We start from the raw sequence: 13,973 nt of genomic DNA on the forward strand, positions 1-13,973 counted from the left end.
TTTACATCTCCAGTGTTCTAATTCTTCGAAAGACAACATCACAATATCATATTACCGTATTAATGTGACCCTATGTACGAGATATAGAAAGTGCTACGCGGCATCTCTCCCGAAAGTACCCTATTCATATACTGACACTTCCATACCAAGGTATAACTTTCAAAGCTTTGGTTTAAAAATCGTATTTAAAAACTACAAGGGCCATACAGCCCTATGGGGTTGCACGAACTGTAGACATGGGACTGTACTTCTTAATGTAAAATATTTATTTTTTTATTACATTTAGAGTAATATTAAATAAAATATATTTCTTACGTATAGTTTAAGCAAGTTTTCTTGGTTATCAGGTCATTTCATATGTAGTAGCTGATCGAATCCGATTAAACCTATTTGAGAAAATCTGAAGAAAGAAGACAGAAAACCGTGACCGAACTAATATCTGGAACTAAATCTTTATAGCTTTTAAAAATTGTAAAAACTTTTCGATTGTGTGTGGTAAAAAATCCGGACCGGCGAAGAAAAATCAAATTTTAGACAATATAATTTCATGTATAGATCAAGCTTTCTAGTTATATTTTGCCATTATTTTAACTTTCCTATAATACGCATACAAATGTAGCGAATGCAGTGATCTTAATCATATATCGAAACTATAAATTAGAAAAATCGAAAACAATTTTATATATCGACTTAGCTGCGTTTTTGCAAAGATTTTTCGAGTGGCAGTGTATTCATTCAGAAATAGGCTTTGTAGTATCTACCTATTAACAGAATCAAAATAGGATAGGCAGAGTGGAAATGAATCACGTGAAGTGGAAATGTATCAATGAATTGATCGAACGTAAACAATAATCTTTCGTTGTGCTTTTCATCGATCCGCGTAAATTTGTGGCTAAGAAAGTTTTCGTCTTTGCGCAACGAAAGAACAGATTGCTATCATGCAGGTTGCGCATGCAACCGGTAACAAACAGGGATGCCACATTGAAATCTGTGTTTCGGTCAAAAGATATTTATCTTTTTATCATCTGTGATAACTGAAACAGGAAAAAATCTGTGATAAATTTCCGAAAAATCAGTGAAAAATCACAATATTTCCAAAAATCTATAAAAATCTGAAATTTTCATCAAAATGCCAAAAATCTGCCATCTGCGAAAGAGAATCTGCGAACAAAAATTGTGAAAAAAATCTCTGACATTACAGAAAAATCTGTGAATATGGTAACCCTGCCAACAAATTAGATATACCTACCTAAACATTCGCCTCAAACGTTGAACCCAAACGCACAAAACAAAATATGCCAACGCTGATGATGATGGGTAGAGCGAAAGAGATAACTAGTACCACGACACTATGTTAACCGTGTTTGAAAATTGAGCTCGAATGTACAAGCGACTTTGTGTTCGAGATTGTACATAAAAGTGTGCTGGAAACATAAAAGAAAGCGCGAGATGGCAATATTGAGTATTGGTTTCATACATAACCTACCTCCCGAGCAAACGAAAAATGCCCCCATGATTATGGTCCAAATTCACCCCCACTGCATGGTGTTTTGATAGTGCTTGAAATAGGTTCAACCTATGAAAACACCATCACCATGGTCCGGAAGATCCCATTTAAAACCCATATTCTAGTGTATTTATGGGTTTGTGTGACCATTTCATGGTGTTTTGATGGTTGTAATATTTACCGCGGACCATGTTCATGGTATTTTTTTTGGAGTTGTATGGTATTTGAACCCATGATTGCTCGGGCTAGCAGACTCCGTCAGACAAAGGTTTTTATATTGTATGGAAAGGAAAACGTTAGTACTTTCAATTGTAATCAAAGCCATCTGCGAAATTTTTGCAATTAAGGAAGTTGCTTAAGGTGCAAGGACCTAAAAATATTCGAAAATTGGCAATAACTTTTTTGTTTCAAGAGCTCCAGATTCATTGTCTTCACCAAAAATGTGTATTTTATCGCCCTGAACAACTTTGTAGAAGACCCTTTTAATATAAAAAATAATCGTAAGAAGTTAAGTTAGAAAAACTGTTTTAAGGGGTCTATCGCAAGTAACCCTCCATATCTCGCTACGCTTGCTGTATTGAGCTTTAGTATCTTCAGCAAAATTCTTCACAACAATATTTTCTAGAACTTTGCGAAAGACAGCAAGTTTCTATCTAAATTATTTGGGGAACACAAATTTTCTATCTCACTTTTAGATGGATTAATCACTTTACTCATTATATCAAAAGATGCGTCTATTTATATTCAGAAACTCCTTCGAAGAAGCCTAATCTCCAAATCCAGCGGTGCAGGAGTTATTGAATTTGAATCGTGAAAACGACGTTTTAAAACACTGTGCAGTGCCTAACCTGCAAAACACGACTGATACGGCAGCGACCATTTGCCGATCGTAGTCTCAATCAATAACGGTTCAAGGCCATTGAAATCAATCAATATTTCGTATGATCTCACACGAAATATCGATTGGAAGAGCTATGCTGCCGCGATATCCGACAACTTCGAATCTACCCAAGAACTTCCTCTGGAGGAAGAGTACAGCTTTTTGGCTGGCTTGATTGTCGACAGCACGAACCAAGCTCAGACTAAGACAGTACTCGGTGCGAACATACAAAAACGATCTCCTAATCCGTGGTGGGACAAAGAGTGCTCAGACGTGTACGCGGAGAAGATTGCCGTATATAAGATCTTCCGGGATGACGGGATACCCGATAGCTATCGACAATATGCGACGTTAGAAACGCAAATGAAGAGTTCTGCCAGACTCTGCCAAGAGATGCTTGTTAAACTTATTTAATAAGTTTCTTGAGGCTAACATTGTCCCACACGATTGGGACAAGTGAAGGTCATCGCCATCCAAAAACCAGGAAAACCAGCCTCCGACCATAATTCGTATCGTCCGATCGCAATGCTGTCCTGTATCCGGAAGTTGTTCGAGAAAATGATCCTATTCCGCCTATTCCGCCTGGGTCGAAACAAATGGCTTACTGTCAGATACACAATTTGGCTTTCGCAAAGGCAAAGGGACGAACGATTGTCTTGCGTTGCTCTCAACTGAAATTCAAATGGCCTGTGCTAGCAAAGAGCAGATGGCATCAGTGTTCCTAGATATAAAGGGGGCCTTTGATTCAGTTTCGATCATCATTCTTTCAGAGAAGCTGCACCAGCATGGTCTTTCAGCGACTTTAAACATTTTTTTACTAAACTTATTGTCGGAAAAGCACATGCATTTTTCGCATGGTGACTTATCGAAATCGCGATTTAGTTACATGGGCCTTCCTCAGGACTGATGTTTAAGCCCTCTGTCATACAATTTCTATGTCAACGACACTGATGAATGTCTTGACAATTCCTGCACGTTAAGGCAACTTGCAGACGATGGCGTGGTTTCTGTAACGGGACCCAAAGCTGTCGTTCTAAAAGGACCATTACAGAATTTCTTGGACAATTTGTCTGTTTGGGCTATTAAGCTGGGTATCGAATTCTCCATGGAGAGAACTGAGCTAGTTGTATTTTCTAGAAAGCGTGAACCAGCACAACTACAGCTTCTATTAATGGGTAAAACTATGGCTCAGGTCTTCAGAGTAAAATATCTAGGGGTCCGGTTTGACTCGAAAGGTACTTGGGGATGCCATATTCGGTATCTGAAACAGAAATGCCAGCAAAGGATCAACTTTCTTCCTACAATAACCGGAACATGGTGGGGTGCCCACCCAGGAGGCCTGATTAGGTTGTATCAAACAGCGATACTGTCGGTAATGGATGCTTCTGCTTTCGCTCCGACATACATTTCATCAAACTCGAAAGAATTCAGTATCGTTCTTTTCGTATCGCCTTAGGGTGCATGCAGTCGACCCATACGATGAGTCTCGAAGTGCTGTTGGGCGTTTTCTTGTTGAAAAATCGATTTTGGGAACTCTCATATCGATTCCTCATTCGATGCGATATCTTGAACCCGGTGGTGATTGAAAATTTCGAAAGGCTTGTTGAGCTCAATTCTCAGACCCGTTTCATGTCCTTTGACCTGTACTTTGACTACATGGCGCAGAATATTTACCCTTCTTCTTACAATCCCAACCGTGTACATTTCATAAATACTTCTGAATCTACTGTTTTCTTCGACACATCCGCGAAAGACGAGATTTGTGGAATTTCGGACCACACACGCCCGCAAGTGGTACCAAACATTTTTTATAATAAATTCCTAGAAGTCGACTGTTCTAATATGTTTTACACTGACGGATCAAACCTCGAAGGGTCCACTGGCTTCGGTATTTTCAAACAAAAGTTCACCGTCTCCTACAAACTCAATGACCCTGCTTCAGTTTACGCCGCAGAACTAGCTGCCATTCAGTATACCGTTGGAGTCATTGAAATATTACCCGCAGGCCATTACCTCATCGTTTCGGATAGCCTCAGTTCCATTGACGCTATCCGCTCGATGAAACATGGAAAGCACTCCTCGTATTTTTTGGGGAAAATACGGGAGCTATTGAGTGCTTTATCTGACAAATGTTTCCAGATTACCTTGGTGTGGGTCCCTTCTCATTGCTCCATTCCGGGCAATGAGAAGACGGACTCCTTAGCTAAGGTGAGTGCCTTAGAAGGTGACGTTTATGATAGACCAATTTACTTCCACGAATTTTTCAGTATTACTCATCAGAGAACCCTCGAAAGTTGGCAAACTTCGTGGAGCAGTGGGGAACTAGGAAGGTGGCTACATTCGATAATCCCTAAGGTATCTACGAAACCTTGGTTCAAGGGAATGGATGTGGGTCGTGACTTCATTCGTGTAATGCCCCGACTCATGGCAAACCATTTCACGCTGGATGCACATCTCCGGCGTATTGGGCTCGTGGATAGTGGTATCTGTGCTTGTTGCGACGGCTATCACGACATCGAGCACATTGTCTGGGCGTGCACCGAGTACAGATCCGCCAGGTCTCGGCTAATGGATACCCTCCGGCCCGAGGAAGACCAACGGAAGTCCCGGTTCAAGATGTGCTGGCAAACCGCGATCTCCTCTATATGTCCCTTATATACACGTTTGTGAAAACCATCAATATACAAATCTTACCGCCCCTTCTTATTTTCCTTATCATTCTCAGAACCCGCTTCCACCTGTATCAAAGCATCTTTATCGAATGAGCCAACAAACACGGGACCTACAGCACGAACATCACACGCTTAACTCGAAATGTAGCCGATCCACATCTGAGCCGTACTACGAAACCTCTGGAGAAACCCCTGCCATCTTGAGGAGGACCACCCGGCGTTCCAGCACATAATTCTTCCTGATGAAGGCCACCCGAGTTTATAATTCATCCGTTGACCTCCCGATGCCTGAAATTGAAATAATTTTCTCCCCTTGCTATCTTTGTCTACCCTCCCTCCCCTGAGTCTTATACCCAAAAGTAACACCCCTACCCCCCAAATATCTTCCCGAAGCATTTAGCTCTTCCAGTCTCTTCTAGTTTTAACTATTATATTATATTATCTCGTTGAAAATGCCCAACTCTACTACCCACTAAAAATAACTCTAATTATGAATCTTTACAAAATTCAATCATGCCTTATAGTTATTCCTACTTTTAAGATAGTCGTTAAAATTGCCCCCCTTAGTTAAACATTATTTGCTCCAATAAAACTGATAAAAATGTCAAACCATATTGCCATAAAAACTAAATGACCCCCCTAATCTTACGAAAATCATATTACCCGCTTGTGTAGATATAAGATAGCTATAAAGCTCATTAGTTTTGTTTAAAAAAAAATCAATATGTAATCCCCTAGTTTGAAGTAATTTAAAATGTAAAACTAAATAAAATTGGCACCTTTAAGCTAACGCAAACGTGCCTTATCAAATAAACGAATTGAATAAAAAAATAAAACACGACTAACAATCGAGCATCTAATCTCCAAAAGCCGCGAGTTCGAGGAACTCCGGAACAGGCATGATATACCAAGCTCCATCCAAGAGTCAAACAACCCGGTGCGAGAGAATAACATGATATGCTTCATTAAGGACGAGAACCTCTTCGACAAAATATAACGGCTGAACTATGCGACAATATAATACAGACCTTGATAACTCTGTGATAAACCACAGCCAGATACAACAACCGCAGACCCCAAGCAAATAGAAGTAATATTCGCTAAATATTAGGGTAAATATTAGTCATAATTTCAGGAACACGATTACGATCTTATTAAATCACTTAGTTCACGAATTTAAAAACGCATTATTCCGTGCATGAGGGATTCCATGAGAAACCGGCCGACCACAAAATCTGACCATCGTCGATTCGAATCGAAACTTTAAAGTTGTGTTCGGTTTATGAATCTCCATTATTTTCTTTGACAATTGCATTTTTTATATACAAGAGCAACTTTTCAAAAAGGCGTAAAGATTTCTACGCGCATTAATTTCAAATTATTTTTTGTTCGATTACTGTATTTTATACAGCAAAACTTTATGAGAACGAGTTTCAGAGAATGAATATTTACGTACAAAAAAAAAATATACACTGAAAAAATTGTTGTGTCATTTTTCACAAAAACAAAAATTTATGTTAAAAATTTAAATGGTAAAAACCCATTTATTTAATTTTTTATATTTTGTCAACAAAATCTCAAGAGAAAAGATACATTTTGAATGTGATTGTATGATGGAGAACTTATCGGTAAAAAAGTTTTTCTAACAATAAATTTATACATGTTTTAAAATTTCATACTAATTGACACACAAAACTGTAATTTTATTACAGAATATAATGCTTAGTCTCATTTTGAATTAAAATGTATTTAACAAAAATCTTCCAAAATGCGATAGTTTTCGAGATACACTCAGGTTTTTTTTACGCGGGGGATACGAGCCGCGTAAATGAAAACCGCGTAAATGAAAACCGCGTAAATTTCAAAATCCGCGTAAATGAAAACCGCGTAAATTTCAAAATCCGCGTAAATGAAAACCGCGTAAATTTCAAAATCCGCGTAAATGAAAACCGCGTAAATTTCAAAATCCGCGTAAATGAAAACCGCGTAAATTTCAAAATCCGCGTAAATGAAGACCACTTAAATTTAAGAATCCGCGATAAAGGGAACCTCATTGATGGATACCGCGTAAATTCCAAAATCCGCGTAAATGAAAACCGCGTAAATTTCAAAAACCGCGTAAATGAAAACCGCGTAAATTTCAAAAACCGCGTAAATGAAAACCGCGTAAATTTCAAAATCCGCGTAAATGAAAACCGCGTAAATTTCAAAATCCGCGTAAAAAAAACCGCGTAAAAAAATACCGCGCAAAAAAAACCGCGTAAAAAAAAACTTGAGTGTATTTGGAATTTTGTTCCAACAAAAGCAGTTAATTCGTGTGTTTATGCCCTTTTTAAAAGTTATTCACGTTACCCCAACATAAACTGTCAAAAATCTAATGTTCATTTTAAATACGCAAAAGAAACTTTTTCAGTGTATTTAAATCATGGAGAAGCTTTCAACAAAAAAGTTTTCCTAACAACAACTTTTGACATATTTTTATAATTCATACTATTTGCAGTCAAAAATACAATTTTCTTTTTAAATATGATTCTAAACGCTATTTTAAATCAAAATGCTCATAACAAAAAAATTCTGAAATGTAGTAGTTCTCTAGATATTTCAAATTTCGTTTTAACAACACAATTCTTTTGTTTTATTACGACCTTTTCAGAAGTTATTCGCATTTTTCCATCAACAATAATAAGTTTTTCGAAAGACCCATAACATTTCCTGTAACTTTCTCTTTGACATCAAGGTGATATTGTAAACCATTTGAAAGCTATATGAAAACAACCAAAATATGATCGAACTATTAAGTTTAATAATAAGACCCTATGGTTGAATAGTATTTTGATCGTTTTCGTATAGCTTTCAAATGGTTTACAATATCACCTTAATGTCAAAGAGAAAGTTACAGGAAATGTTATGGGCCTTTTGAAAAACTTATTATTGAAACGCGAATCACTTCTGAAAAGGTTGTATTAAAACAAAAGAATTATGTTCTTAAAACAAAATTTCAAATATCTCGAGTACTATTACATTTCAGAAAAATTTTGTTATGAGCATTTTGATTTAAAATAGCGTTTAGAATCATATGCAAAAAGAAAATTGTATTTTTGACAGCAAATAGTATAAATTATGAAAATATGTCAAAAGTTGTTAGGAAAACTTTTTTACTGAAAGCTGATCCAAATACACTGAAAAGTTTCTTTTGCGTCTTTAAAACGATAAACATTAGAATTTTGACATTTTATGATTGGGTAACGTGAATAACATTTAAAAGGGCATAATCACACAAATTAACTGTTCTTGTTGGAACCAAGTTCCAAATATCTCGAAAACTATCGCATTTTGGAAGATTTTTGTCAACTACATTTTGATTTAAAATGAAACTTAGAATTATATTCTGTAATAAAATTACAGTTTTTGGTATCAATTAGTATGAAATTTTAAAACATGTATAGTTATTGTTAGAATTTTTTTTAAACGATAAGTTCTCCATCATACAATTCAAAATGTTTCTTTTCTCTTGAGATTTTTGTTGACAAAATATAAAAAATTAGAAAAAATGTTTTTTTTACAATTTAAATTTTTAACATAAATTTTTGTTTTTTTTGAAAAATGACACATTTTTTCAGTGTATATTGTTTTGGGTACATAATTATCCATTCTCTGAAACTCGTTCGTTTTGCTGTATAAAATACAGTAATCGAACAAAAAAAATTTAAATTGATTCACGTAGAAATCTCTGCGCCCTTTTGAAAAGTTGCTCTTGAGTCAAAATAATCTTACTGATTGTGGAAAACGTTTATTCTTCCATGCCGATGAAACGGGTAAAGTTTCATAGGAATCTAAGATGGTCGGTCAGGATTTTAATTATTTTTGGACGGATCTTCGTGGAATTTCTTGCATGCATGCAACCACTGTGCAGTAATGAAAATAAAGGATCATGAAAAAAGGGGGCAGCTAGTCGATACCCATAGTCTGTGGAGATAGGAAGCGGAAGTTTTCCTTTTTAATTCCCGAACATCAAGTTCAACAGGAAGACCGTAGATTTAATTTTCTATCTACTTTACAGATCAATCAATCGAAATCGTAGACGTCGTTGTCCTTACTACTCGGCTTACGTTGCAATCGTTTCGATACCCACTGCGTAGTGGGAAGTCGAATATTAGAATAGTCAAAACTTGTTTGAGAGTGCAGCACATCTTTACAACAAATGCCAAAAAATTAATGCATCTGAAACGAAATGACGCAGTAATACAGGAGGACATGATGCCTAGCGATAGATAGCTTTCCTGTCCCAAATCAATTCACTGCCACTTTAAAGTGCTAGAAAAATCTGGTGAAGCATTCTCATTGAACTGCAATCCATTTCAAAGTAAACTAAACGCGTACTTTTATCAACGCTTTCGTACTTATGTGTGCACTTACGTTTACAGATAAAGCGACACGTCCATTTATCTGTGCCACTATATAAAGTATACTGTCAAACTTTGCGCAGCTGCCTATCTGTGCATATCTTTTCATTTCTGTTGAAAATGATTATAATGATCGAACGAAACGATATCGGAACTGCCACAGTGCAGAAAATATTTGGAGGCTGGACCAGCGAAAAATGTCGGAGGTACTCAGGTATAAGTCAAATACAATATTTTATAATGGGAAACGGAAAGCTTATCCTTCTCGGATCTGACGAATGCTTACAATGTACCACCAATATACTTTGATTTACGGATGAAATTTAGGTTTTGCAAATAAAGTGTATTAAATTAAATACAAATATAAAATACAAAATATTCTTTTGAAAATCAATCGTGATTATTACATATTCGACTGATTCCGTTGACTTCCCAATATGCTAATAAACATAGCTAACCTAACAAACGTATCGAAACGACACATCCCAGGCACGACGGGGCCAATGTGGCTTACGGCTCAATTTCAGCTTCATTCCTCAATCACGCTTGACAAGCGGTTCGGTATCGGCGAAAGCACTCTCGGGCTCGCGCAGTAGTGACTGATCGATAGACTTTACCATAACAGTCGCCAGTTAGCACCGCTTGCAGACGATCGATCTGTGTTGAAGGGGCATCCGGAGGGAAAGGGGGATATGTATGTATGTATTGTGGAAAACGATCTCCGGTGCACTTGCATATATTTTCGTTATCAATCGACTGGAATCAAAAACACCCTTCGGTCGGTAGTGAGGCTGCTGATGACGATGACGGCTGATGCTAAATAACATGGCGGAACGGTTCTTTTCAACTTCGATCAAGTTGCAAGCTGCACTGATGCGGAATGTTACACATAGGGTGGCGGATGGGGATTCTTCAGCTGCCCTTCGCGACAACCTATCAGCCATTTTGGATTTTGTGTTCCGTGGACGAACAAACGGGCCCTTCCCCCTATTTGAAAGGATGGCTCGGAGGCGCTACCCGACGTTGGGAAATAGGATGAAAATTTATTATTATAATTTTAATATGAATAATTTATACAGATGAGAGTAAGTAAGCGGGCTACGCGGGAAAGGAAATTGCACCCATCATAATTCATAAACACATGTAACGCAGCTTTCATATTTTCACCCGTATTATCATCATTACGCCCGATATTATTATTAATTTTATCATGATGGGGCACTATACGTGTAGCAAGGAGTCGACAAGCGAATATACGCCTCGATTTTTTTTTATCGCTGTTGCAGTTGATGGGCATGTAAGTTGAAAGAACGCCTCAGTCATCAACCGCCATCGCCGGTGGACGAATCGAAAAACAGCAGCGATGATTTTTTTTCTTTCGCATTCTTATCAGCAACAACAACCAGTAACAACATTGTTACCTGAAAGCTATCATTATTTCTAGGCTTGTGGGGGGAAACAATGGACCGCTCAAGTGAGCAACAAGTGGATAGTTGCTCAAGAGCAGATGCTACTGAATGCTACCTTAGCGATTTGCCGGGCGTTGGCCATGTTGATCGATGTGTGTGCACATCTGAGAAAATGTGTCCCGCTACTCTGGGAACCATTTTTATTAGCGGTTAGATTTTTAGCAGCCGATAGCAAGTAGGTAGGGTTCAGATTTATGTAGTAAATAAATAATTTCGTTGAGCTATAGCTTAATAGCTTTCAGCCGAAGATAGCGATAAACAGATAAAAGTGTTTCCATGCAGGTTTAGCCCAAGCCAGGTACACTGTTTATAAATACAAATAAATGGGCGGGTTTGCCAATAATTCGAAAGAAATATAATCTACATTCAAAATACATCTTGATAAAGTTGTGCAGTTGTTCCAATCGTGGCCCAATTTAAATCGATTAGTCTCAACAGTTTTCATGCGACGAGTGATTTCATGAACCGAAGTCAGAGACTTAGCCTATGCGTTTAGAAAGGACTATCCGACCAGAGAACACCAAAATCTCGATTCCTTGAAAACGATCAACAAGGACCGAAACGTTGTAAGATGAGAGCATACAGGAGTTCCTCATTACAAAATGACTGAAACGCCAATTCCTAACCTGAGAATCAGGAATCAGCACATATTGGCTCGAATGACACGTTCCTCGTATGCAGTCGGTGATTTGTGCCTTGACGTGTAACGGGTGATCAAAATGAGAATTTTTTCAGTCATGTAGTTTCAACGAATTCAGTATTTTTCATTAAAATCATAATGTTTATTCTTCAACAAAACGTCAATGCATATTTGAGAAGGGGCCCTGGTCGGCCGTACGACGCAACTTAGTCGCGATGCTCACACAAGAGCGCTGGACGGCACTGACGTCAATCTTCCGGATAAAATTCCGGATCCTGGTGGTCAACTGCTTCGTATCGTTGTCCCGCCAATTATTTTTATACACTTGGGCACTAAGAGAGCCGAAAAAATCCTCAATGGGACGGCACTGGGACAAGTTGGTCGGGTTCCTTTCTTTCCTTAAGAACGGCAAAAAAAATTTCTCAAGACACTCCTCCTGTTACTAGACCGCTCGGCTTGAACCACGGCTTTGAAATCCGTCTGTCCGATGTGGCGATATACAGCATAACATTTTTTTTTTAAATTTACTTATATTTTACCTCTTTTAGAGGCCGACTTGTCGCTGGAATAGTAGGTGTCATTTCCTAGAATGTGGGTCTTCGAGAGCGGAAAATAACTTTCGTCACCCAGCACGAACGACGTCCCGCAGTAGTTCTTCGTCATCCACCGGCACTGCGAGTTCACGATCGCTATCGGCTGGTCCGTGTAGTCGGGTGGCCGAGTCTTCTTCCGACAAAAGATGTCCTTCATCTTGAGGGTTCGGTGAATCATGGTATGGGAGCAGTAATATTTTCGACCGGCGTCACGCAAACTCGTTCCGTCCTTATTGTCGAATAGCTTTTTCAACGCTTCCTTCTTCTTCTTCTTCGCCATTATCTTCGACAGACGGCCGCTACCGGTCTTCCGCTCCACGCTCAGGGATGCCAGGATCCAGTGAACTGTACTCACGGGAACGTTCTCGTCTCGAAAGTGGCCTACCGTAAACTTTTTACCACGGTGACCATGCGTTTCGTAAATCCGTACAACACGCTCACGGAGTGCTTGCTGTTTCGACGCCATCTTCGATTGAACTGACAGCACCCGAGCGAACAAAAAACATGTCACCCATTTCTAGGGAATCCAAAGAGCAATTCTCTTGGAGAGAGCAAAGTTTACGCTCTTTACTTTTATTACAGAAAGGTATTGAAATCATTCTCATTTTTATTGAACACCCGTTAATCCAAGATTTATGCAGGTGAAATATTCCATAAAACCATAAAAGAGGTTATCACTACAGGTCAATATTGTGCATGTTCCTAGTATTTTCACTTGAACAATTTCTGAGAAAGTTGAATGTTGTTCATGGATCTATCTTTGATTCATGAACTATTTATTTTACAAATTCCGCGATTTACTTTACATTCTCGTGAATAGAATCACAAATTTGGAATTATTTCACTTTAGTGATTTTGTTTATAGTTCAAGCAACTCAGCCAATGTTGTCCATAATTTCACGTGAACTATCGCACAAATTTTAAAATATTTTTCATGGAATCAGTTCTACTCCCTGAACTGGTTTCTGATTCGTACTACACTGATCACGATCTAGTATTCGTGCTCGTGAAATAGATAATGAAACCACGAGATATTGCCGATTGATTCCAGTTTTATAATCTAGTTCGTATATTTAGAGCCGTAGCGTAGTATTCTGGCGACCTTTGCGGAGCCTCAGTTTTGCGCCCCTTTGGTGTTTACTTTGGTTTTCTTTTTCAGTTCACCCTTTCAAAAAATAATTTTTTTAGGATATAATGAAACGTCGAGATCTACTGCCACCCTGAAATATTGTTTTAAAGATAGCCTTTATGAAACTTGGAAAATTCTGGATTTGTTGGGGTTTGAAAAGGCTGCTTTTATATTATTTTCTGTGCCATATATCTTAAAAATGCATGACACAACAGATCTTGTATTTTCTCGCAAAACAATTTTTTGGCCAAAGTTGGCTCTATTGTACTTTTAATTTTTGCACTGATATTTTCAAATAAAAAAACCCGTTTTAATCCACCTGATTGTGCCTTTCTCATTTATCCAAACTAATACTCCATGGCTGGGTATGTTTAATATAATGGTTGAAATGTCTATTACATATTCAGTGCGATTTACACATACGTACAATGAATCGACAGCTTCGAACTTGAGTTGTTATGTGTCGACGCTGAAACACTTGAAACCAGCGGCGGATCCAGGAGGAGGGTTCGGGAGTTTGGACCCTACCAAAAATTTTCAACATGTTAGGAATTTTAAATAAATTGCTCAAGTCAAACCAAATTTTTCACTGGTTTTTCAGACCCACTAGGAAAATTTTTCTGGAGGAACTAGAAAATTTTATTCGGGTAGGGAGGTACATGATGAGGGAAGGGCGGTTT

This window comes from Topomyia yanbarensis, chromosome 2 (assembly GCF_030247195.1).
Source record: "Topomyia yanbarensis strain Yona2022 chromosome 2, ASM3024719v1, whole genome shotgun sequence".
Lineage (NCBI taxonomy): Eukaryota > Metazoa > Arthropoda > Insecta > Diptera > Culicidae > Topomyia > Topomyia yanbarensis.